The sequence below is a fragment of the Balaenoptera physalus genome, assembly GCF_965194825.1.
Source record: "Balaenoptera physalus genome assembly, chromosome: X".
NCBI lineage: Eukaryota > Metazoa > Chordata > Mammalia > Artiodactyla > Balaenopteridae > Balaenoptera > Balaenoptera physalus.
This window is the reverse complement of record NC_138903.1, coordinates 1,946,209-1,970,129: the sequence shown is the minus strand read 5'-3', so window position 1 is coordinate 1,970,129 and position 23,921 is coordinate 1,946,209. Positions and strand designations below refer to the sequence as shown.

Genomic DNA, 23,921 nt, shown 5'->3' with positions numbered 1-23,921 from the left:
CCAACAGAAACACAGCCACTGAACACAACCGTTACCCCAAACCGTCCACCGTAGGGTCTAAATCATAGTCTTTGAATCATCCTCAGTTTAGTGACCCTGCAAGGATTGACCACCAGTGGCCACCTAGACCAGCCTTGAAAACTCACAAGAGCCAGGCTGGGCAAACCCAACCTCTCCTTCTATTCAAGGATGGGCCAGATGGGTTTCATTTTGTTCCTCGAGGACTTTTCCTTTCTGCTAATGTTTCTGTGAATGGAAGTGACCTCCTGTGATTAGCTCACCATGGCACAGCAGAATTCAGTATCAGGGGTATTTTTATTGGCTCCTGGTCAAGAGGTTTTTGTTTATAAAAATGTCAGAACAGTTTTCCTAGAAGGTTATTTCAGCTGCAAGGCTGGTCTGCAGTGGATCATCAAGCTATTGCCTCTGTATCACAGGTCCCACAGCTGGGAAGGTGCGTGTGGTGAGAACATTGTGTGAAGAATCAAGGGGCATCACTGAAGCTCAGAGGGGAAGCCAGAGAATCAAGGAGCGCTGGTGGAGGAGAGGGACCGACCTGGTCTGAGAATGCCAGGGCCCAGGTGTCAGCCCTACCACGTGGTAGAACATGATTGCCATTCAATGTTCCACGTCCTCATTGGAAAACTCAAGCTGGGGAGTTACAAGGAGACAATATCAGAGACACAAAAACTGACCAGAGAAACAACCACGCGTTCCGCCCGGAGACAGCTCACCAACCCACAAGCCCAGGCAGGGAGGGACGTTTGGGCTGGGAGGTGGGCACCGCACGTCAGGATTGAGGACACACAGTGAGGGATGGCTTCTGTCCCCACTCATGGCCCGACAAGTAGGGGCCATCAGCCTTGTCTCGGCCCTAAGTGACCTTGACTCCTGTAGGACATGATCCTTTCCCATCAGCCCCCTCTACCTGTCCAGACCTACACTGATCTGGACGTTCACAAGGAGCTCCAAATTCCCTGTGAACTTGACCGTGGTCTTTGTCGTAGCATGTACCCTCACCCTTCTCCAGACTCCTAGAATACTTACAGTCAAGACCATAAATGCCCCTCTCCTTCCTTCCTGGAAAGTTCAAGATGTTTCGTCTTTCTTACGTCTTGAGTACACCGCCACCGGCACACCGTTAGAGCCTGGGGTTTTGTAATATGAGACACAGAAATGCAGCCACAGACCAGAGGATCCGACTTTGAAAATGGAAAGGGCTCTGACGACCACCGGGTTCGATTCATTTTCTTTCCACATGAGCTTTCATCACTGCCCTTTCATTGCAGTGCATGGTTGGAGGGGAGCAGGGAGGAATTCTCCAATGATGGAAGCACCCCCGTTCTCAGCCCTACAACCACTGTCTCTGAAATCCAACTTATGACGCTGTATGCCTGGTATTTCTTGAGGACTATTCTGGGGGAAGCGTATGTAACTGGTGTGTTAAACAATCATGACTCATTGGGTGTAAACATAAAGCAAATTTAATTTTGTCTCCTACCATCCCTTTCGAATTCAGGGGGTGGGAGGGATTCTTTGCACACCTCTGGAGGAAATCATAGGAGGTCTGAGAACTTTCTTTTGCTGGCTCTCCCTCCTCCCTCTCTCTCTCTCTCTCTGTCTCTCTCTTCCTGTCTCTCTGTCTCTCTCCACCTGTCTCTCTCTCTCTGCACCTGCCACAGGTATGCACTCCCATCCATTTCCTCTGCAGGTGGGCTTCACCGAGGCAGAGGCAGTTGTGAAGGGAAGGACCTCACAGAATTGCCCAGCTGCTCCAGTTCCACCTGGAAGCATCAGCTCACTGGGGGGAGAAGGGGAGCCTGCTAGGTCCATGCGCCGGGCCCCCTTTCCAGTGCAGCTGGAAAGGCCATCAGCAGAAGCCTTTATTTCTCTCTGACACCCGTGTGCACTTGGCAGTGGGCTTGCAATCCAGTGGGGAGGGGTGTGCATTAGTTGGCTTCCCAAAAGACACAGGTGAGGGGCTCACAGACACCCCCGAAGTCACCAGAGGGGAGCAACAGACTCTGTACTGTGTTGAAATATCAGGGTTTCTCTCGTGGTCAGGCAGAGGCTACACAGGGTTGTGCCCACGTGAGCCTGCGACCTTGCGGTCTGCAGCAGCTCACACCATGGCTGGGACAGTTCGGGGAGTCTCCTCCAGACGAACAATTGGTGTCAGAAGTGAGGACGGTCACATGGAAGGTCCCCTCCTCTGAGGGTCCACCTGTTTCCTTGTTTCATTGGCCTCAGGCATCTCTCTGCCTCACCAGGATTTCAGTGGGTACGTAGGTTCAGTTCTGCAGGGAAACAAGGAAAGCCCAGCACGGGTCGTATCCAAGTTTTTTCTCCTAAACTAACTCTGACCTTAATGAAATAGCTGTTGGCGTCACGATCGCTGCCCCATAGATGTCTCCACTGGCCAAGCCCAGACTTCCCATCTAGGTTATTCTGGAAGCTAACACACTGCAGGGTTTGGGAAAGAGAGTAACATAAATGTTACTCTTTGTTCCTAACAGGGGTAAAAAACAAACACAGCCACGTGCCCTGCGGGGTCCAAGGGCTCGGCTCTGCTGAAAGAAATCCTGCCCAGAATTTGACCCAGACAGAGTCTGTAGACTTGTTACTGACTCTTTCAATCGTAAGTAAAAATAACTAAAATGTGGTCTATACACACAATGGGGTATTATACAACCATAAAGAGAAAGGAAGTACTTTACAACGCGGATGAACCTCAAAAATGCGCTCAGTAAAAGAAGCCAGTTCAGAAAGGTTATCCCATTGATTTGAAATATCAGAATAGGCAAATCCATAGAGACAGAAAGCAGATTAATGGTTGCCAGGGGCCGGGGTGGGTGCAGGATAGAGGGATAAAGGGGTGATAGCGAAAGACTGGGGTTTCTAGCTGGGGTGATGAAAATGTTCTAAAATGAATTGCAGGGGTTGGTTATGTTACAGAGAAGAACACACGTGACTCTGTATCAGATCTGTTCCTTTAGCTCTAACCTTTGTGCTCTGTTGCCTGTGTCCAGTCAGGCTGGCTCTGAACCTTTGGTAAAAAAATGTTGCCTTTAGCTTGAAATATACATAATTGCTCATTCTCAAGGCTCTGCCTCCCAGGCTTGACATTGAAAGGTATAACACTCTTCATTCATATAGAGGTAAAAAGTTGCAGAACAGCGGATAAGTCTGTCTTGTTGGGGGCTTTTAGGAGCATCCTGACCTCACCCACGTGGATCTCCCATCTTAGCATAAAAGAAGCCTGAATTCTCACGCAGGGAAGGTGGGTCTTTGGGACACTAGTCTTCCATCCTCTCGGTCGGTCTGCTGGCTTTGCAAATAAAGTCCCTATTCCTTGCCCCAGCACCTTGTCTATTGGCCTGTCTTAGCAGTATGAGCTTGGACTTGGTAACAGTCGCACAAGGCTGTGAGAATACGAAAAAACCATTGAATTGTGCAACTTTAAATGGGTGGATTGTATGTCGTGTGAGTTAATAGTTCTAAAAAGTTGTTAGAAAAAGAAAATACAATTAACTCTCCCTTACCATGTATCCACACTGCTTATTGGAACCACCCGCCTCTGGACGTCCCAGGCTGTGTGTCCCCTCCTGCACGCTCACACACCGACACACACACTGCAATTCTCTTCCACAAACCAAAATACCGCCTATGACAGCCAAATGCATGCTCATTTAGACGTGATTTGTACACCACCTACTTCCCGTGGGATCAACGGATTTGAGATGGCTTATACTGAAATCACACCTTCGCATGGTTGTTAAACTAAAGACACAGCAATGCCACAGAGCAGCTGTGAGAGAGAGAGATGCCATTTTCCAGGCACCTGGAGGAATTCTCATTGCAATCTTTTAAACCTCTTAAGCACACACATCTGAAAGCCTTGGTATTCCTCCCATATTCTTGGGGCTCTGCAGACTTTTTTCCCTGCCATGCTGGAACTCTCTCTTCTCCTTAAAGCTGACGTGTATATTTATATACTAAAAAATGTGCAGTGCTCCTTAAACCCTACCCAGAAATGCAATCTCATTCTCTACCCCAGCCCCGCAAAACTCTTCCCCAGCAGGTAAGGCCAGCCTATGTGAGAAACAGAATTCAAGGTGATGATGGGAGGTGAGCCTTCCATGTTACAAAAATTATAAATGATTTCAGAGTGGCGATACACCTTAAAAGTTATTTAGTGCACATATTCCTATTGCAGCAAAATAAATAAATAAAAGGGTGCCACTAGAAGTAAGTTTCATAAAGACACACAGGTAATAAAAGAGCAGAAATTCCTGCCTGGATATACCATGCTTTCCCAAAATTGCTGTGAGGTAGTTCAATGACACATTTCAAACACTTCCTAACTTTGGTGGAGGATACCATTAAAAGAAGCTTTAAAGAGAATGTATAGATATAGAAAACAAACTAGTGGTGACCAGTGGGGAGAGGGAAGCAGGGAGGGGCAAGATGGGGTTGGGGATTAAGAGGTACAAAGTACTATGTATAGAATAGATACAGCAACAAGGATATACTGTACAGCACAGGGAAATATACCCATTATTTTGTAATAACTTTGAGTGTAATCTATAAAGATATTGAATCACTATGTTGTAGATACTGAAAGTAATATAATATTGTAAATCAACTATACTTCAATTAAAAAAATTAAAAGAATGTCTAAGCAAATTCCATTTTCTTTTATGGAAGTGGTAGATCTCAGTACTGCCCATTACAGGTAACCCTTTGTGTATATGGGAGATGATTGTGTTGACTGCAGATGTAGAACGAGACATATTTACCCTAATTTTGGCAATAGAAGGCAAAGTCATGGTCTAATTAATTTTCTACTGCTGTATAACAAATGATGACAAACTCAATGGCTTAAAACAATGCTCGCTTACTATTCTTACTCATTTATCTTTTTTTAATGTTTTAAAAAAAATTTGTTTATGGAAGTAGAGTTGATTTACAATGCTGTGCCGGTCTCTGCTGTACAGCGAAGTGACTCAGTTATACACATAGAGACATTCTTTTTTTTATATTCTTTTCCATTATGGTTTGTCACAGGATATTGAATAGAGTACCCTGTGCTCTACAGTAGGACCTCGTTGTTTGTCCATCCTGTATATACTAGTCTGTATCTGCTCATCCCAGACTCCCATTTGTCATTCTCTGTGGGTCAAAAGTCCCGAAGACTGGGTTTGGCTAAGTTGTGTCTTGGCACCTCACAAGGGCAAAATCAAGGTGTTGGCCAGGTAGGTAGGGTCTTTATCTGCAGGTTCTTGGCAAGAACCTGCTTCCTACTCATTCCCGCTCCCTACTTGTTGGTAGAATTCATTTCCTTCCTGTTGTAGGGCTGAGGTTTCCGTTTATGTCCTGGCTGTCAGCCGGGGTCTGCTCTCAGCTTCTAGAAGTCACCCTCATGTCTCGCCATGCAGCCCCGCCATCTTCAAGTCAACAAGGGTGGACAAAATCCTTCTCACGCTTGGAATCTCTCCCTTCTACAATCAGCAGAGAAAAACACTCCACTTTTAAACGACTCATGTGACAAGACTTGGCCAGTCTGTATAATTTCCCTTTAGATTACCTGTAAGCGAAGTTATTACAACCTTCATTCCATCTGCACAAACCCTTTTGCCATGTAACATCATCATGGGAACAGAGATCATGGTGGTCTTAAATTTCCACCTCTCACACCTACTGTAGGAAGTCTTAGTGGGGACAGGTGAGATCTCTCTGAAAGACTGAGGCCACCCTGAAAGCAAACAAGGGTAATTGGATTTAAATGACTTGAACTGGGGCTGGGGTGGGGTGGGTGTTTCCAGGACCTCCAAGTCATGGTGGAGACCAAGTCCAATGATGGATGGATCCCAAACCAGCGAGCATGATGAGGTAGCATCTCCAGGGCTGTCCCTGGGGTTTATACGGTGGAGATGAACGAGGACCAGTGCTTTGCCATCTGCAGTATCTCCTCCTTGCCCTACTCTAGGCTTCTGACCTCAGTCATTATTCGCCACCCACTGTTCCGAAGATGTCCTGGGGCTGGTGGGATTCTACAGGCTTTCCTTCCTAGGGTTCAATCACAACTCCATCATTAGCCTGCATTAGAACTATAAGATTTTTCATCTCAGTTTACTACGGAAACTTACCTAAGTCTGAGTTGCAGAGAAAGGCGTAACAAGAATTCCTTCCACAAGTCTTTGGTGCTTTCAATTAAAAGTGATTTTATACAGACAAAAAAAAAAAAAAATCTATGGGTTGCTCAAAAAGTTGGAGAGAAACAGAAAGTGAGATTGTTGGTGAGTCTATATTTAAGAATTTCTTGCCTTTGGAACGGTAGGTGTGGGGAGAAGCCCTAACTCAAGTTCTTTCCAATTAAAAGAGCTTTGAAGAGCTGATCTTATCTCTGGCCTTATCTCACTCCCCAGGGGGGCGGGGAGGCTGCTGAGAGGGGAGTGTGGGCCCCTCCTCCCCTCCCAGCCTCTAAAGGGGAAGGGGGGTCTCCCCTAAAAACCATGGGCTTTAAGCAGAACACGGCTGTTTTTGGGTAGCAATGCATGTGATTTCTGGCAGCATGGGTTCTAACTAATAGTGAAAAAAAAGCCCAAAAGAAAACAAGAGGATAGCAGGGCTATCTTTCTTTTTTTTTAAATTAATTTCTTAAAAAAAGAAATTAATTTTTTAAATTGAAATATAGTTGATTTACAGTATTGTGTTAGTTTCAGGTGTACAGCAAAGTGATTCAGTTATATATATCTGTATCTGTATATAGAAATATCTATATATAGAAATAGTTTTTTTCAGATTCTTTTCCCTTATAGGTTATTACAAAATATTGAGTATAGTTCCCTGTGCTATCCAGTAGGTCCTAATTGGTTATCTGTTTAATAGATACTAGTGTGTATCTGTTAATCCCAAATTCCTAATGTATTCCCCGCTTCTCCTTTAGTAACCGTAAGTTTGTTTTCCATGTCTGTGAGTCTACTTCTGTTTTGTAAACAAGTTCATTTGTGTCATATTTTAGATTCCACCTATAAGTGATATCGTATATTTGTCTTTCTCTTTCTGACTTAGTTCACTTAGTATGACCATCTCTAGAGATTGTCAAAGTCATCTTTCTTAAGTTACTTAAAGGGTAGGTAGCAAAAGTCTAGGATAATATATGTCAAATGCTGCATGTACATAACCCCATGGAAAGAAGAATAAAGAAACAGAACACGACTCAAGCTTCAGGAATCTTGCAATTAGTCACCCAAACGTCTTTAAACGACTTGGCTGGTTTTTTGGTGCGTGGAGCTGGAAACCTAGCTTGAGCTTCCCAGAGTAAAGGAGAGACAAGAGACCCAGGCCTCCTGGCAACAAATCCACAGGCGCTGCAGAACTCAGCCTGAAGGGTGAGGCAAAGGTTTTTTATCGCAAATGTTGATAGAGCTGCTTTCAAGTTCAGCTAAAGAGACAGGCAAGAAACAGGCTTTTCGGCAAAGAAGAAAAAGCTCCTTTGGGGTACATAGTTTCCATCCAAATGCTTGACGTCTTCTTCAGAATAAATAAACTCCAAAGGACCTTTTTCTAAAGCCAAGTAAAAGCCCTGCTGAGAGGCAACATTTCACATCCCTGGTCTGCAATTTAAAATATAAAGTAATGCTAACCATTAAGAAAAAGAAACAAAACAAAGCAAGACTGTGTCTCGCGTAGGGAAACACATAAAAAATCAGGACTTGACCAGGAAGGAAAAAAGAAGGGTTGTGGAGGAAGCAATGCGTTCTTTCCTTAAGGTTAATTGGTTCGATTCCCCCCATAATCATCTACTTTTCAGGGAACCCCTGGGTATTTTATGAGAACCATTGGGGATGTAAGTCTTCAGATATGGTCAGGCATGTGGGACACAGTTCAAGGGGGAAAATGTAGTGTTGTCAATTACACATCTGGTCTTGCCTTGGTGAAGGATTAAGATTCCTATAATGGCACATTTTCTCTCTGAGTATTTTCCATAGATGCCCCCAGATTATTCCCTGAGAACGGAATGAAGTAGGGCCTTCTCAGTAGTAATGGAAATGCATGGCATACAGGCAGGGCCCCTCAGGGTTTTTTCCCCCTTTATTTATTTTTTCATTGAAGTAGAGTTGATTAACAGTGTTGTGGTAGTTTCAGGTGTACAGCAAAGTGATTCAGTTATATATATATACATGTATCTATTCTTTTTCAAATTATTTTTCCATTTTAGGTTGAGCAGAGTTCCCTGTGCTATACAGTAAGTAGGTCCTTGTTATTTATCCATTTTAAATATAGTAGTGTGTACATGTCAATCCCAAACTCCCTAACTAACCTTCCCCCCCGCCTTTCCCCCTTGGTAACTGTAGGTTTGTTTTCTACATCTGTGACTCTATTTCTGTTTTGTAAATAAGTTCATTTGTATCATTTTTTTTTTAGATTCCACATATAAGCGATATCATAGGATATTTGTCTTTCTCTGTCAGACTTACTTCACTCAGTATGACAATCTCTAGGTCCATCCATATTTCATATTCTTTCCCATTACAGGTTGTTAGAAGATAATGAATATAGTTCCCTGTGCTATATAGTAGAGGGCCCCTCCGTTTTAACTAGATGGGCAGCAAAATACTCCAACCTGGAGGCAAGCCCAGCTGGAAGTCTTGGCATCCCAGCATCCCAGCCGTTGTGGGTTTTCTCACTTCCTTCCTTCATCACGCCCACCCTATAGCTTCTTCAGACTTTGCACATCAGCGGGACCACCGTAATCAATGGCCATGCCTTGCCAACAACATCAGCTGTCCATCATGGGTACCAAACCAGACACCGTGTGCACCAGGGTGAGCCGAAGTGGTGCCTTTACAAGGAATGCAGTCTGCTTGATGCTAGAAATGGCGAAAGAGAAAACACAACAACAACAAAAAAATCTCCATTGCTCCTCGGCACATAAATACTGTTCTGATGGAATCATGCATGCTTTTCCAGAAAGCCAGCGTGCCTACACTGACTCTCTCAAGCCTACTGTGGAAAAAATAAATCCAACCCGTGAGTCAGTCCTGTAGGGTCTGGACATCACGGTTTTAGGATTTGAGGCAGAAACACAGTCTACTCAGCAAAGAGAATCTGTTCTCATCACTGCTATAGGATGGATCAAGGGGACTCAGAGGTCTGCTAAGAACTGAGTTCTTAGAGCTATTATTGTAGATTACCGGAGGATGAAAGAAGGATGGTAATGATAACAATAACAGTAATAATAAACCTTTCGACTTGAAAGGAAGAGATGACAGCAGATGTTTATTTGTGCTAAGCTGCAGTTTCCTAAACCCCTTAAGGATTTGGGGTAGGAGGAACGTTGCTCTGTCGAGGCTCTGGCTATCATCAGGATGTGTTTGAAGCAGGGTTGATGTATTTTCTATCAGCCGGTCTGTTAAACTTTGCAAAAGAAAATATCGGGGCAAGAAAAAGATTTTAAAGATACAGTTTTTTAAATTAATTTTTATTGGAGTAGAGTTGATTAACAGCGTTGTGTTAGTTTCAGGTGTACAGCAAAGTGAATCAGTTATACATACACATATATCCACTCTTTTTTAGATTCTTTTCCCATATAGGTCATTACAGAGTATTGAGTAGAGTTCCCTGTGCTATACAGTAGGTCCTTATTAGTTATCTATTTTATATATAGTAGTGTGTATGTGTCAATCCCACTCTCCCAATTTATCCCTCCCCCCCTTTTCCCCTTGGTAACCATAAGTTTATTTTCTACATCTGTAACTCTATTTCTGTTTTGTAAATAAGTTCATTTATACCATTTTTTAAGATTCTACATATAAGCAATATCATATATTTGTCTTTCTCTGTCTGACTTACTGCACTCAGTATGACAATCTCTAGGTTCATCCATGTTGCTGCAAATGGCATTATTTTGTTCTTTTTTATGGCTGAGTAATAGTCCATTGTATACATATACCACATCTTCTTTATCCATTCCTCTATCAACGGGCATTTAAGTTGCTTCCATGTCCTGGCTATTGTAAATAGTGCTGCAGTGAACATTGGGGTGCATGTGTCTTTTTGAATTAGAGTTTTCTCTGGACATATGTCCAGGAATGGGATTGCTGGGTCATATTTTAATTCTATTTCTAGTTTTCCAAGGAACCTCCATACTGTTCTCCACAGTGGCTGCACCAACTAACATTCCCACAAACAGTGTAGGAGGGTTCCTTTTTCTCCACACCCCCTCCAGCGTTTGCTATTTGTAGACTTTTTAATGATGGCCATTCTGACCGGTGTGAGGTGGTGCCTTGTTACAGTTTTGACTTGAATTTATCTAACAATTAGTGATGTTGAGCATCTTTTCATGTGCCTCTTGGCCATCTGTATGTCTTCTTTGGAGACATATCTATTTAGGTCTTAGATACAGTTTTTAAAAGCCAAGCTGCATCTGAAGATTAAGGGAAGCCAGGGTATCTCAAATGCATAGGAGACTCTTCGTGAAGATAAACCCTGTCATACCCAGGTGCAAACTGGTCAGTCAGAGAGGTGAATTCATGCCAGGTCTCCGTGTCTGGGTCTCTGTGTCCAGGTCCCCACACATCCTGCTGCCCCAGAGATACTCAGCCACGGGTGTGCCCGGCAGGGACCCTCTCTGGGTCCAGTTGTGGTCTGTCACTTGGTCTTCTCTGTGGCCATGGTGGTAGGGATGATGGGACCGGCATCCACAGCACCTCTGGCTAAAGGTCCAGACAGCCTTGGGGCAGAGGAGACACCGGCAGGCAGATGACTAGAGCCAAAGTGAGAGAAATAGCCAAGCATCCTGCCCAGGTTCCCCGGCCCCATGAGAGCTCAGAATAGCCAAGAAAGAGAACTGGCGCCCATCTTTAAAGACAATAAAAGAACTCAGTGTGGATGGCTCTATCGCTAAGAAAGCACGATGCTTCCTCCTGATGCACCTTTGGGGAAACCGGTCACCCTTCTATCGTAAAGCACAGGCTTCTTGGCTAGATCGACACGTGTAACACCTGCTTTCCATAATCTGTTGTCAAGGAAAATGAAAATAGCCCCTCGTCAGAAACACACGTGGAACCACCTCAGAGTAAAGAGCTTAAGAAGGGCATTTCAACACACATCTTCGATAACCGAGTTTGGCTTTCCCATTTGGGACCTTATCATGCCCGGCATCCTTGTCACTGTTTAAAGAGAAAGTCTAAGGGATTCAGACAAATTCCTGGGCTCCTAACTCGATAACGAGGTTGAAGGAAGATGCTGGCTTCTGGTGGTACTTTGGAAAATTGACAGTAAAAACACTAAACTCATTAAAAAATAATCCCCTCTAGTATGGGACTGTTGTTCTCATTCTTTCCATGTCAGCTCACCCTGTTTCTTCCCGAAAAAGACCTTGCTTTTTGAGTGACCTCTTGGAAAGCCAGGAGCGAAGGATCTCGGAATTGCTCTCTCACAAGCGACACTCTGAAGTGCACCAGCCTCTGCTGTGGGTTTTTTAACTTATCTGGTGCCAAAGTCTGACGCAGATGTCGGAAACATTCACCTTATCTTTATCTGCCCACATTACACATTTGGCACCAACAAAGACCTCTGAGCTCCCAGGCAAGAAGTGAGGCAGGTTTCCGCTTCTGAGTCGCTTTGAAGACGAACATTGGCTCATAGCGCTTCATTTCTGATATTTCACTGCAATACACATGCTTAATATGAAAGGATGTTTATTATAAGTATAATCATTTTATTTTTTTAATTTATGTATTTACTTTTGGCTGCGTTGGGTCTTCATTGCTGCACGTGGGCTTTCTCTAGTTGCTGAGCAGGGGCTACTCTTCGTTGCAGTGCGCGGGCTTCTTACTGCGGTGGCTTCTCTTGTTGCGGAGCAGTGGCTCTAGGCGCGCGGGTTCGGTAGTTGTGGCTCGCGGGCTAAGTAGTTGTGGCTCACGGGCTCTAGAGCGCAGGCTCAGGAGTTGTAGTGCACGGGCTTAGTTGCTCTGTGGCATGTGGGATCTTCCCGGACCAGGGCTTGAACCCGTGTCCCCTGCATTGTCAGGCGGATTCTTAACCACTGCGCCACCAGGGAAGCCCCTATAAGTATAATCATTTTAAAAGAGCATTGTGAGGGTATGTTCTGTCAACTGCTGCACGTCCTGGGGCACGTCCTTAAGCCTGGGGTAGCACGGTGGAAATCAAATACAGTAGAGCAAGATGGAAAAGAATTATTGCAGAAACGTATTCTTGGTTTTGTGATGAATGGGCAGTTTAGCATAATCTAGAGATGATGTATTAATGGGATATGAAGTGAGAATAATGAGCTCCATCCAAAGATTCTGTCCCAGAAAGCGGTGAAGTGACCTAAATTGTTAAGTATTAGGACATTTCCACATCATTTGCTTCTATCCTTCACCACTGCTATGGTTCAACCCCGTTAGAGAATCCTACACTTATTTAGCACAGGAATTTGCAAAGGAAGGTAAAAAATCCATTTGGCATCCTTCACCCTACACATGATAATGCAAAACCCTGATGCCTTTGGTGTGTAGTGAGCGTGTTTCTGCCTGCAGAAATGCATAGATATTCATTCTAAAGGCTCTGGACACCTCAAAACACCTTCCAGATGAGCAATAAAATCCTGGTTACACCAAGTTTCCTGGTACAAGTTCAGTGACTTGTTTTTCCCAAACCTGATTCACAGGAGACCTCGGATCCCCAAGCTCTCCCTCCTTTTTCCCCAAATGCAAGAAAGACTCACCCCCGACAGCTGTTCTGACTCCCCCTCGGGGCTCTCCGTTTCCTGTTTCAAATGAAGCAAAAGCTCTCCCAGATTTCTTTAAAGACCAGTGTCATGTGGTTTAAGCCACCGTCTCTCGTGCTCCAAGGGAAATTCCAAACGCAGGTCTCTCTGCCAGGAGAAGATTTTACGATCCACCCCTGCAAAGAAGCATCCCGCTTTAATGATGACATGGTGATTTTAGCCACATACGCAGCAGGAACTCCGTGAGACAGGATATAAATTCCATTTTCCGAGCACCCTGGAGGATCAGGGCTTTTGGGAAGTGGACCATCCTGGTCCCCCCTGCTCGGGACGTAGAATAAGGGTCGCCAACATTGAACATTACAAATGGACGATAAATCCACACTAAAACAAAAGGTAAAACCAACATTTAGGTGACTCCTAAGTACAAGAGAGTTTGACAGTCTGGTTCAGAGGAAAGTTCTCCTCCCTGCAAAATTACATTTGTGAAAATGAACTCATGTTTTGGGTGTAGAGATGACATACACCATTTATATCTGCTTATCTTGGCTTAGGTATCTGATATGCAAGAAGAAACTTGCCACAAACAGGAATGCTCAGTGTGACTGTACTTGGTAGAGTGAACGAGGGCAGGACAGGTCTTCTGGGAGGTAAATAAGGATGAAGGCGGTCCCCAGAGTGAAGTCTTAACCTGATAGGACTCGTGTCCTTAGAAGAGGAAGAGAGTGTGCTCCGTCCCTCTCTCTCTCTCTCTGTCTCTCTCTCTCTGTCTCTCTCTCTCTGTCTCTCTCTTCTCTGTCTCTCTCTGTCTATCTCTATCTCTCTGCATGTACCGAGAGGGACGACCACGTGAGGACACAGGGAGAAGACACCATCTGCAAGCCAGGAAGAGACCTCTCACTAGAAACCAACCCTGCTGACACCTTGATCTCAGATGTCCAGCCTCCAAACTGGGAGACAATAAATGTCTCTTGAATGAGCCAGCCCGTCTGGGCTTCTCTGATACGGCAGCCTGAGCCGTCTCATGCGCGAGTCTATAATCCTCTGACGCTCACCCTTTCCTCTCGGTTCTCATCACCCTCCTCCAGGACAGCTAGTCAACAGCCAGGAAACACTCTTCCGAGTTTTCTGGGCAATGGCTGCCAAGAGAGGTTGAGGGAGCTGCTGAGAATTTTGCAATTATATGGCACATTACCCGGGACCCTGTTCAGTCGCTCAGACACGGACTAAAGACTACTCCTTTAATCAGTCCCATTTCCTCCGAAGGGTGTTTTTCTCTTTAGGCATATTCTAGTAGCCTTTTGCCAAGACTTTCATCATTTTCCGTTTCTCCCTGGAATCCCCCCAACCTCTCCAGGTCTCAGTTGGCTCTGACCCACCTGTCAGCTGAACGTCTACAAGCCGGCCCTTCTTGGAATGGAGACCTGAGGGCACCAGAGATATTCTGAAGTTGGTGAGAGCTCTGAGAACGTGTCTCGTGTGCGTACGTGGCTTGGTCTTGCTGTAGAACAAGGTTCATGTTCCAGTATCAGGAATATGCTGACCTGAAAAGGTTTAAGCCCTGCAGACTGATTCAGTTTGTATCTGGTACTCCACGATATTTTAAACACTTAGGAACTGAGTTTAGGTTACACGTTCTGGGCATTGCAGTCAACCCAATGGACTCCAGTACCAGGTTTTCCCGTCTTCTATAAATGTATATTGTTGTTTTGTCGTTGCTTTGTCTCTCATACCTTTTATGGGGTGAATTGTGTCCCTGAAAAAGATAGGTTGAAGTCTGAAGCCCCATATTTATGAATGTGACCTTATTTGGAAATAGGGCCTTTACAGATACAAATAAGCCAAGATGAGGTCATCAGGGTGGGACTCGACCTTATAAGATGAAGGAAACGCCATGTGATGACTCAGGCACACGGGGAGAGTACCAAGCGTGGCCGGCCACCCCCAGAAGCTGGGAGGGGCAAGGAGGGGTCCTCTCCTACACGTTTCAGAGGGACCGTGGCCCTGCCAGCACCTTCATTTTGCACTCCTAGCCCCCAGATGGCACATTTCTGTAGCTTTAAGCCACTCAAGCTGTGGTACTTTGTTACAGGAGCCCTAGGAAGCTCATCACGGTGCTCAACTCAGTTTTATCCAATCGCATCAAAGTCTTTATTGACAATACCTTACATGCCCCCAGTTTTTCTCAGTGTGGCTGGTGAACATCAAACAGCAGCTCTTCCTTGAACTGGAGGAAACGAGGGTTTCATTGATCTTAGACAAAATTAAGAACAAGCAATGTATCTACCCAACTACTTATCTATCAGTCTATCTACCCATACTTGTTTGGTTTAATATTTATTTATTTATTTATTTTTATTTCGTTGCACCAGGTTTTAGTTGCGGCAGGCGGGCTCCTTAGCTGTGGCACACGGGCTGCTTACTGTGGCAGGCGGGCTCTTAGTTGCGGCATGCGTGCGGGATCTAGTTCCCTGGCCGGGCATGGAACCCGGGCCCCCTGCATTGGGAGCACGGAGTCTTAACCGCTGTGCCCCCAGGGCAGTCCCCTATCTACCCGTACTTCTAAAGGATAATCCTGCAGATTGATCTTTGAAGAAAGACTGTCATTTTATTTGCAGGGTAATTCTTTCTTACCTTTCGAATATTAAACTGCTCTTATTTTACTGAATATTAAGAATAATGAGATAACTAATAAGGACCTACCGTAGAGCACAGGGAATCTACTCAATACTCTGTAATGACCTATATGGGAAAATAAGCTAAAGAAGAGTGGGTATATATATATGTATAACTGATTCACTTTGCTGTATGCCTGAAACTAACACAACATTGTAAATCAACTATACTCCAATAAAAATTAAAAAAAAAAAAACTAGCACCCAGGCATAATAAAAAGTACATGGAGATGGGATCCAAAAAAAAAAAAAAAAAAAGAATAATTGGTGGGGTTTAATTATTTTTTTAATAATCTTACTTAGAAAAACTTAAAAGCAATCAGCCCTTTATCAGTCTTCTAAACATTTTTTAAAGTGTTTTACTGTCTGGAATGTGAAAAAGAATGGAAATAACTAAAAAGTGGAACATAAGTTATAATATGTTCATTATTCATTGTAATGTATATATAATATTATATGTAATGTTCGTTATAATATAAACATTATAATATGTTATTATGTTCCACTAAAAAGTGGAACATAAGTTATAATAATTTGTTATTATAATCCTTTATAGTTTACAGAGCATTTGTTTAAAACATTCACTGTCACAAATCAAAACTACAATGAGGTATCACCTCACACCAGTCAGAATGGCCACCACTCATCACTCAAATAGCCAATTTCAACTTAATTTTAATAGAAAATCATTAAAAAGAAAGAAATAGAAATGAAAAGGAACAGAAAAGTAAAATCATGTACATCACCAAATTGGGCGTACACCTCCATCCAGCCTCTCACGGTGCTGGGAAGCCCCGAGAACAGCGATCTGGAGTCCCGATTGGGAAAGGTCCCGGGCAGTGTGTCCACTCCACGGGTGAGCCTTCAAATTGCAGCTCAGGGGAGTGTCGCTTACGATACCAGGAGGAAAACTGATATCATCAGTTTACGTGCAAATATGCCGCTCTAGGTTTCTTCAACAATGCTGTTTATCTCATTTTGTGCATCATAAGAATTTCTAGACCCCCGGGAACTGGCCAGGTCCCCAGGCTCAAGAAATCCCACGATCCACTCCCTTCTTCATCTTAAGTGCCGCCCGACCTGCTGGCGCCAGCTCACAAGCAGACACGTAGTCCAGACAAGGTCACGAATCGGTTACAGGCCGAATATCGCCTCTGAAGCCTGAACAAGACAACTTCCATTTCAATCCTCCTAACAGGATCCCAGGTAACCTCTAGCACAGCAAAAACAAACAAAAAAACCAAAACAACAACAGCAACAAAAACCCTCTAAGACACCTAGGGACAAATTTATTGAATAAGGTACAAAACCTGTAAGCCAAAAATTGTAAACATGTATTGAAATCTTTTGTAGGAAGTGCAGATAAATGAATGCACATCCCATGTTTTCGACAAGAGAACTCACTAGGATAAAGATCTTCATTCTCCCATGTTGCATTTACAGGTTTGATACCTTTTTGTTTGTTCGTTTGTTTTTAAAGATTTTTTTGATGGAGACCATTGTTAAAGTCTTTACTGAATTTGCTACAATATTGCTTGTGTTTTATGTCTTGGTTTGTGGCGAGGCATGTGGGATCTTAGCTCCCTGACGAACCCACACCCCCTGCATTGGAAGGCGAAGTCTTAACCCCTGGACCGCCAGGGAAGTCCCTGGGTTTGCTACATTTTGAATCAAAATCTCGAATAAGATCCTTCCTAGAGCCTGATGGGTTTATTCCAAAAACTTTATGAGTTTGGTGATAAAGGAATAGGCCATTTGGGTAAACGCCCCACTGAAGATGGCTGTGTACAAAACTGCTGTACAAAATATTATTTTTAAACCACATCTTAGAAAACAGTGCTAATGAGACAACTTCTGGGTTGTCACTCAGGTGTGAAATGTGAAAACAGACAAACAACAACAACAAAACAAAAGTGGGGAAGTGAAGCAGGGAAAGAAGGAGGCCGATGAACGGGGTGTTTATCAATCAAGTTACCACCGCGGACAGCTGGGTTCCATCCCGTTGAGAGCTTTGGAGAGAGGGTCGGACACACCCCAGAACTATCCCAGCCGTGGGGTGAGGGAGCTGGAGTGCTTACCCACCAACATCGGTCATTCTTTCCATGGGGACTGATTATGGGAAGCCCTAAATCCCCAGCACTCTGGCCTGCTTTCAATATGTCCATCAGGCTGCAGGGGTCAGATAAAGGCGCCAGACAAACAAATGCAGGACCTAGAGTTGGAAATGGTTGGGTCAGTACATGCTATCATATACAACAGAGGGGAGATTACTCACCTGTCAGTAAAGGAGGAGCTTTTGATAAAAAGTGCTGGAATGGTTGGCTTTCCACATGGAAAAAGATGAAAACCATATGGACGCACACACACACACACATTCACACACACACTCACATTCACACACACACTCACACACACACACACTCACACACACACTCACACACTTCCAGATGGACTAAAGTTAAACATCTGGAAGAAAATACATACAAAAAAGAAAAATATCTTTCTCTCCTTGGAGTCCAGGAGGTTTTTTTTAGAAGACACAAAAATGGGAACCATTGAAGAACGTGCATGCGAGTGAACTTACAATTAAGAACCTCTTTTTATCAAAAGACTCAATAAATGGAGACTTCCCTGGTGGGGCAGTGGTTAAGAATCCACCTGCCAATGCAGGGAACGTGGGTTCGAGCCCTGGTCCGGGAAGATCCCACATGCTGTGGAGCAACTAAGACCGAGCGCCACAACTACTGAGCCTGCGCTCTAGAGCCGGCGAGCCACAACTACTGAAGCCCATGCGCCTAGATCCCGTGCTCCTCAACAAGAGAAGTCACCGCAATGAGAAGCCCACGCACCGCAACGAAGAGTAGCCCCCACTCACTGCAACTAGAGAAAGCCCGTGTGCAGCAACAAAGACCCAACGCAGCCAAAAATAAATAAATAAATATAAATTAAAAAACAAAAAAGACTCCATACATGGAATGAAAAGGGAAGACCAACCCTGGAGGAATAACTGTGACTCAGTCTCTTCCACAAGGGATTCAAATAATGCATCTCCATGACATACACAGAACTTCACACTTACAGGGAAGCGTAGATCAAGACCACAGCACTGTAAACATCTGTATTTCCATTTGATTAGACAGATTTAAACATTCTGAAGACGTCAAGCATTGGAGGGAATGTGGATCTACGGAGAACATTTAAACAATGATCTTGGATATGTAAGTGAATACAACTTCTTTGAAAACTATTTTGCATTATCTTTCAGTTCTAATCACAAAGCCACGACTCAGGAATTCCTCTCAAGGGTGAATATTCTAGAGAAAAGCATGCAGGCGTGCATCCAAAAATGTACCTGAGTGTTCACACCATCTCTGTTGGTCATGGCCAGCCCTGGATGGAATCCAAGCCTCCATCAACAGGAAAATGTAGAAATATATTGCGGTCCCCTCACTCAATAGTGTATTTTGTAGCAGAAGAAGAAAAAGAATGAAATACAGACCAAGGCAACAATATGAAAAATCTAAGTAACAGAATACTGAGTGACAAAGAAAGTCCAAAAAACTACTATATGGTATAATACTCTATTTTTAAGTACAAATTCAATCCAATGATACATGATATATTAATAATATATTTATGCTATATGTGTGGTTTAACACTATATATATGTACGCACACAAATACACACACATATATAGTTTAGACTTACTTGCACATATGTTAATATAATTTTAAAAGCAAGGAAACGATATACTCTAAATTCAGAGTATTAGTTAATGCCGTGTAAAATTAAGGGATGAGACAGAAAAAAGACACGCAAATGCAAGATATTGTTAATGATATAATTCTTAGGTTGGGCAGCACGTATTTTGCTGTTTGTTGTATTGTTACGTCTTGCATATTTGATATTTTGTATATACCAAATATTGAATTTAAACTACTATGAATTATAGTTTCTAAAAGGATGGAGAGCTCTTATTATCCTTGCAAGCCTTTCCTTGTCTTCTATTTATGCATCTGGTGAAATCCCATAATGTTGAAGAAATTCTGCCCAAATTAGACAGCAGCCAGAAACCAGTCCTTCTCTTGCGGTTCTCTTTATTCTGATTCAATCCTCAGTGTGAACATTAACTGAATATTTCTGTAAAGTAATGCATTTTCCTATTAAGAAGTCTTTGCTTAAGTTTGGGGTGGGGCATAAATGTGTTGAAATAGAAGGTATGTACTTGAAGTTTCTTACCCCACTTAGACAACTTTAAGCCACGAACGTGATAAGCAGCGCATGTAAGATGACTTTACTCATTAAAAAACACTGGGAAACCTTTTCATGCGTCAAGAGACGCATCATCTCCAAATCCCCGCTAGAAATACCTGCCAAAATATCTTCAGTTTCTTAACATTGCACATCACCAGGAAACTTCCTCACGCATCTGGACGGGGGTGTGACATTTACCGTGATACTATCAACAGTCTATTTATATGCTTAAATGGATTGGGATGGGATGCACGGAGGAGATTCCAGGTTAGCTGGCCAAGTTCTATGTCTTGAACTGGTGGTACTTCTATTGTGCCTGCCTACTCATGATTCACTAAGAGACATTTGTTCTGTGCAGTTCTCTGTACTTCTGTTTTATTTAACAATTTGTTTTTTAAAATGTGTTTCATTTCTATTTATGTCCTGATAAAACTTACTTTTTTATTATTTTAAATTAAAATTTAATAATTTTAAAAAATGTATCTCAATGTTAACATTAAAAATTATTTGTTGTTAAATTGTTTAACAATTTTAAAAAGTCATTTAAAACTGAGGGTTCATAAACAACAAGGTCCTACCGTATAACACAGGGAACTACATTCAATATCCTATGTAAACCAGAATGGAAAAGAATATGAAGAAGAATATATATATGTATAACTGAGTCACTTTGCTGTACAGTGGAAATTAACACAACATTGTAAGTCAACTATATTTCAATAAAATTTAAAAATAAATAAATAAAAACAAAGAGAAAATTTTAAAAAATAAAATTGAGGATAAAATACAGACATTTTCAGAGAACTAAGGGCAAAGAATTAAGTATGGCTTCACACTTGGTATACGTGATATGGCTTCAGAGTAGAGACGGTTGGAACAGAGAACAAATTACTCAGGTACACTTTAGAGGGAGTGAGGTTTCAACTAGGTCTGAGGGTTTGGAAGGAAGAAATAAAAAAGAGGGAGGCCATCTGGGGGGCAAAGGAGGATGGCGTGAGTGAGTTACAAATGAAGATGTGACATGGGATTCAGAGCTGGTTGTCGACAAGTTGTCATACGAGGGAATGGGGGGAAGGGGTCTGATTTAAGTTGGGGATGCAGTAGGAAAGAGATGCTGGAGGAACTTAAAACCCAGACCCTGACGTTCGCGTATGGTGCATCAAGATCTAGGGAGAGGGCTTCCCTGGTGGCGCAGTGGTTAAGAATCCGCCTGCCAATGCAGGGGACACGGGTTCGAGCCCTGGTCCAGGAGGATCCCACATGCCGCGGAGCAGCTAAGCCCGTGCGCCACAACTACTGAGCCTGCACTCTAGAGCCCGCGAGCCACAACTACTGAGCCCGTGAGCCACAACTACTGAAGCCTGCACGCCTAGAGCCCGTGCTTTGCAACAAGAGACGCCACCGGATTGAGAAGCCCAAGCACTGCAACCGAGAGTAGCCCCCGCTCGCCGCAACTAGAGAAAGCCCACGCACAGCAATGAAGACGCAACGCAGCCAAAAATTAATTAATTAATTAAAAAAAAAAGATCGAGGGAGTTAAAGAGAGGGTCCCAATCATGTAGAGGCAGAAGAAAAAATGGTGTGCAAGATGGATTTTGGGAGACAGGTGATGTAGAGTTCGGAGGTTGTGAAGTGGTTGAGTTCTCTTGGAAGCTGACTCTGAGATGGGGTTTACCTCACAGGATACCTCTTTTTTTTTTTTTTTTTTGGCTGTGCCGCGCAGCTTGCAGTATTTTTGCTCCCCGACCAGCAATCGAGAACCCCTGCCTTCGGCAGTGAAAGCACCGAGTGCTAACCACTGGCCCGCCAGGGAAGTCCCACAGGATACTTATTAGTGATGTGGGTGGCTTGATTAAAAGTCAGAGTTGCATTTGACATGAAGACTTAGATCGAAAGTGAGATTTTTCTTTGTTGAGTCATGAAGGCCCGTGCATTATATCTGGAGTAGAATGAATTTTACCCCTTTTCTTTCTTCCCAAAACTCAGGTGTCCCCGTGAGTTGTTAGAAACGCAGCAGCCATCTCATTCTGACTTCTCTGGTTCGTAGACAGAAGACTCTCAACTGTCCAAGTACTCGATGTGAAAATTTCTAGGAATCGCAAACTGGTTGTATAGATGATAGGTAGATAGATGATAGATGAATAGATAGATGGAGAGCGAGAAAGGCAGAGAGACAGAGAGAGAAATGATAGATAGATAGATAGATGGATGGACGGATGTGTGGGTGGATAGATGATAGACAATTGACAGATACATAGATGGATTGATGGATAAATGATAGATGATAGATGATAAATAGATAGATAGGTAGATAGATATAGAGATAGAAGGATGGACGAATGGATGGATGGACGGATGGGTTGGTGGGCAGGCTCTTCTTTCGTCTTCCTTGGTGAAGTACTCATAGGCTATGGTACAAGGAAAAGGAGGAAGCACAGCTGGGAGTTCAGGAGATAATGCAGAGTGAGGCCAAACTGTGTAACTAGAGACAGCTCTAATTTCGTCGTTAACTCCCTGAAAATAACGCCTCCCCTACTAGTTTATTTATTTATTTATTGGCTATGTTGGGTCTTCATTGCTGTGCGCGGACTTCTCATTGCGGTGGCTTCTCTTGTTGTGGAGCATGGGCTCTAGGCATGCAGGCTTCAGTAGTTGCGGTGCATGGGCTCAGTAGTTGTGGCACGCGGGCTTCAGTAGTTATGGCGCACGGGCTTAGTTGCTCCGTGGCATGTGACATCTTCCTGGACCAGGGCTCGAACCTGTGTCCCCTGCATTGGCAGGCAGATTCTTAACCACTGCACCACCAGGGAAGTCCCCCCTACTTGTTTTTGACACTTGAAATTGTCGTTCTGTGCGTTAGTTCCTTTTTTAAGGAACTCACCCTTATCAATCCTGTTAACTTCAGGGAGACTTCATCATTAGAAACTTTCCTTGGGGGTGGAAGTTGGGTTTTGATGGGCTTGAGGGGTTAGCAGTAAGTAACCCAGGGAGAGGTGAGGTCACATTTTGTGGCTGGACACTTTAGCATGCTTCCTTCTTCGTAGGGAACTACATCTGAGGCCATTTGGGAGACTGGGAAGACCAGGAGGGAACCTTGACCATGATATGCCATGGAGCTGAATGACCAGACAGCAGGGAGGCACCGGGAAAGCAGAAACCAGAGGGCAGTTATGCCAAAGGCAACAGATGGAAAGAGTGCGGTTGGCAGGGAGCCTGTGTGACCAGAAAATTGCGTGCTGGACGCTGGGGGCCAGGAGGGTGGTAATGGACACAGTGAGGCCATTAGTGGGCAGAGCTCTGGGGCAACACCTCTCACAGCCTTTCATTTTGGCCCCCGGAGACAGTAAAAAAGAAACTGACAAAAGCAACCCAAGCTTCACCAGCTGGCTTTCTGATTTTATTTTGCATGAATTGAACACATTGTTTTTAATGGCATCGTGAATGTGACTAAGTTAGCAAAATAGCAATGGTTTCAGAAGGAAAAATAGTGTGATGGCCCAGAGAGAAAAAAAGGAATAGAATAAATCCCTTAAAATACCGGATCCAGCATTAACTCTCTTCAATCTTTATTTATGTGAGTCTGTGTATGCGTGTATGTGTTGGTGTGTGTCTGTGTGTGTGCATGTGTGTATATCCACGTCTGTCTGTGTATACGCATACACACACACTTTAGAAAAAAGTAATAGCTATCAACTGAGACAATTCCCTTAGAATTATCTGGAAGCTATTCTGGATCTAACAGAGGGATTTTGTAGCTATTACCAAACCATATAGACAGACATGAACATGGGTCAAGACAAGGGAAAATAAAATCAGAAATTTCTCATGCATTGTAAACAAGCTTCTGTGTCCAACTGCCAAGTGAAGGGTATGTGATAAGTGTAGTGCTTTGCTTTTATCAAAGATCTCCCCGCCGATTCAGCAGGTGGAGAGACAGCTTTTTATGGCTATTAGTGACCAAGATGTGGACAATGTCTCCTGTCAAGTTAGAGTTTTCTCCACACTGAAGCACATTTGCCTATTTCTAAGCTCTCTGGGTCCAGTTATAATCAGGGCTCTGTTCTCAGAGATAAGATACCTCCTGTCTGCCACAAGACCTAAATAGACCTTTCTCCAAAGAAGACACACATATAAAAACCTGTGGGTGCAGCTGTGGCCAGAGTAAAAAGGAACCCAAGACATTAGGACATGATGTTCAAGAGTTGCCTGATGTAGTGTGTCACCAAAACTCTTTCAAGTTCATCTACCA

At 43.6% G+C, this 23,921-nt stretch overlaps 1 long non-coding RNA gene across 1 annotated transcript in view; it reads right to left on the bottom strand.

The window, feature by feature from the left end:
- Positions 1-14,674, bottom strand: part of LOC309652476 — a 30,115-nt gene extending 15,441 nt beyond the window's left edge. Inside the window, exon 1 of the long non-coding RNA XR_014258740.1 lies at positions 12,740-14,674. This is a non-coding gene — a long non-coding RNA (uncharacterized lncRNA). The remainder of the gene's footprint in view (positions 1-12,739) is intronic.
- Between the last annotated feature and the right edge of the window lie 9,247 nt (positions 14,675-23,921).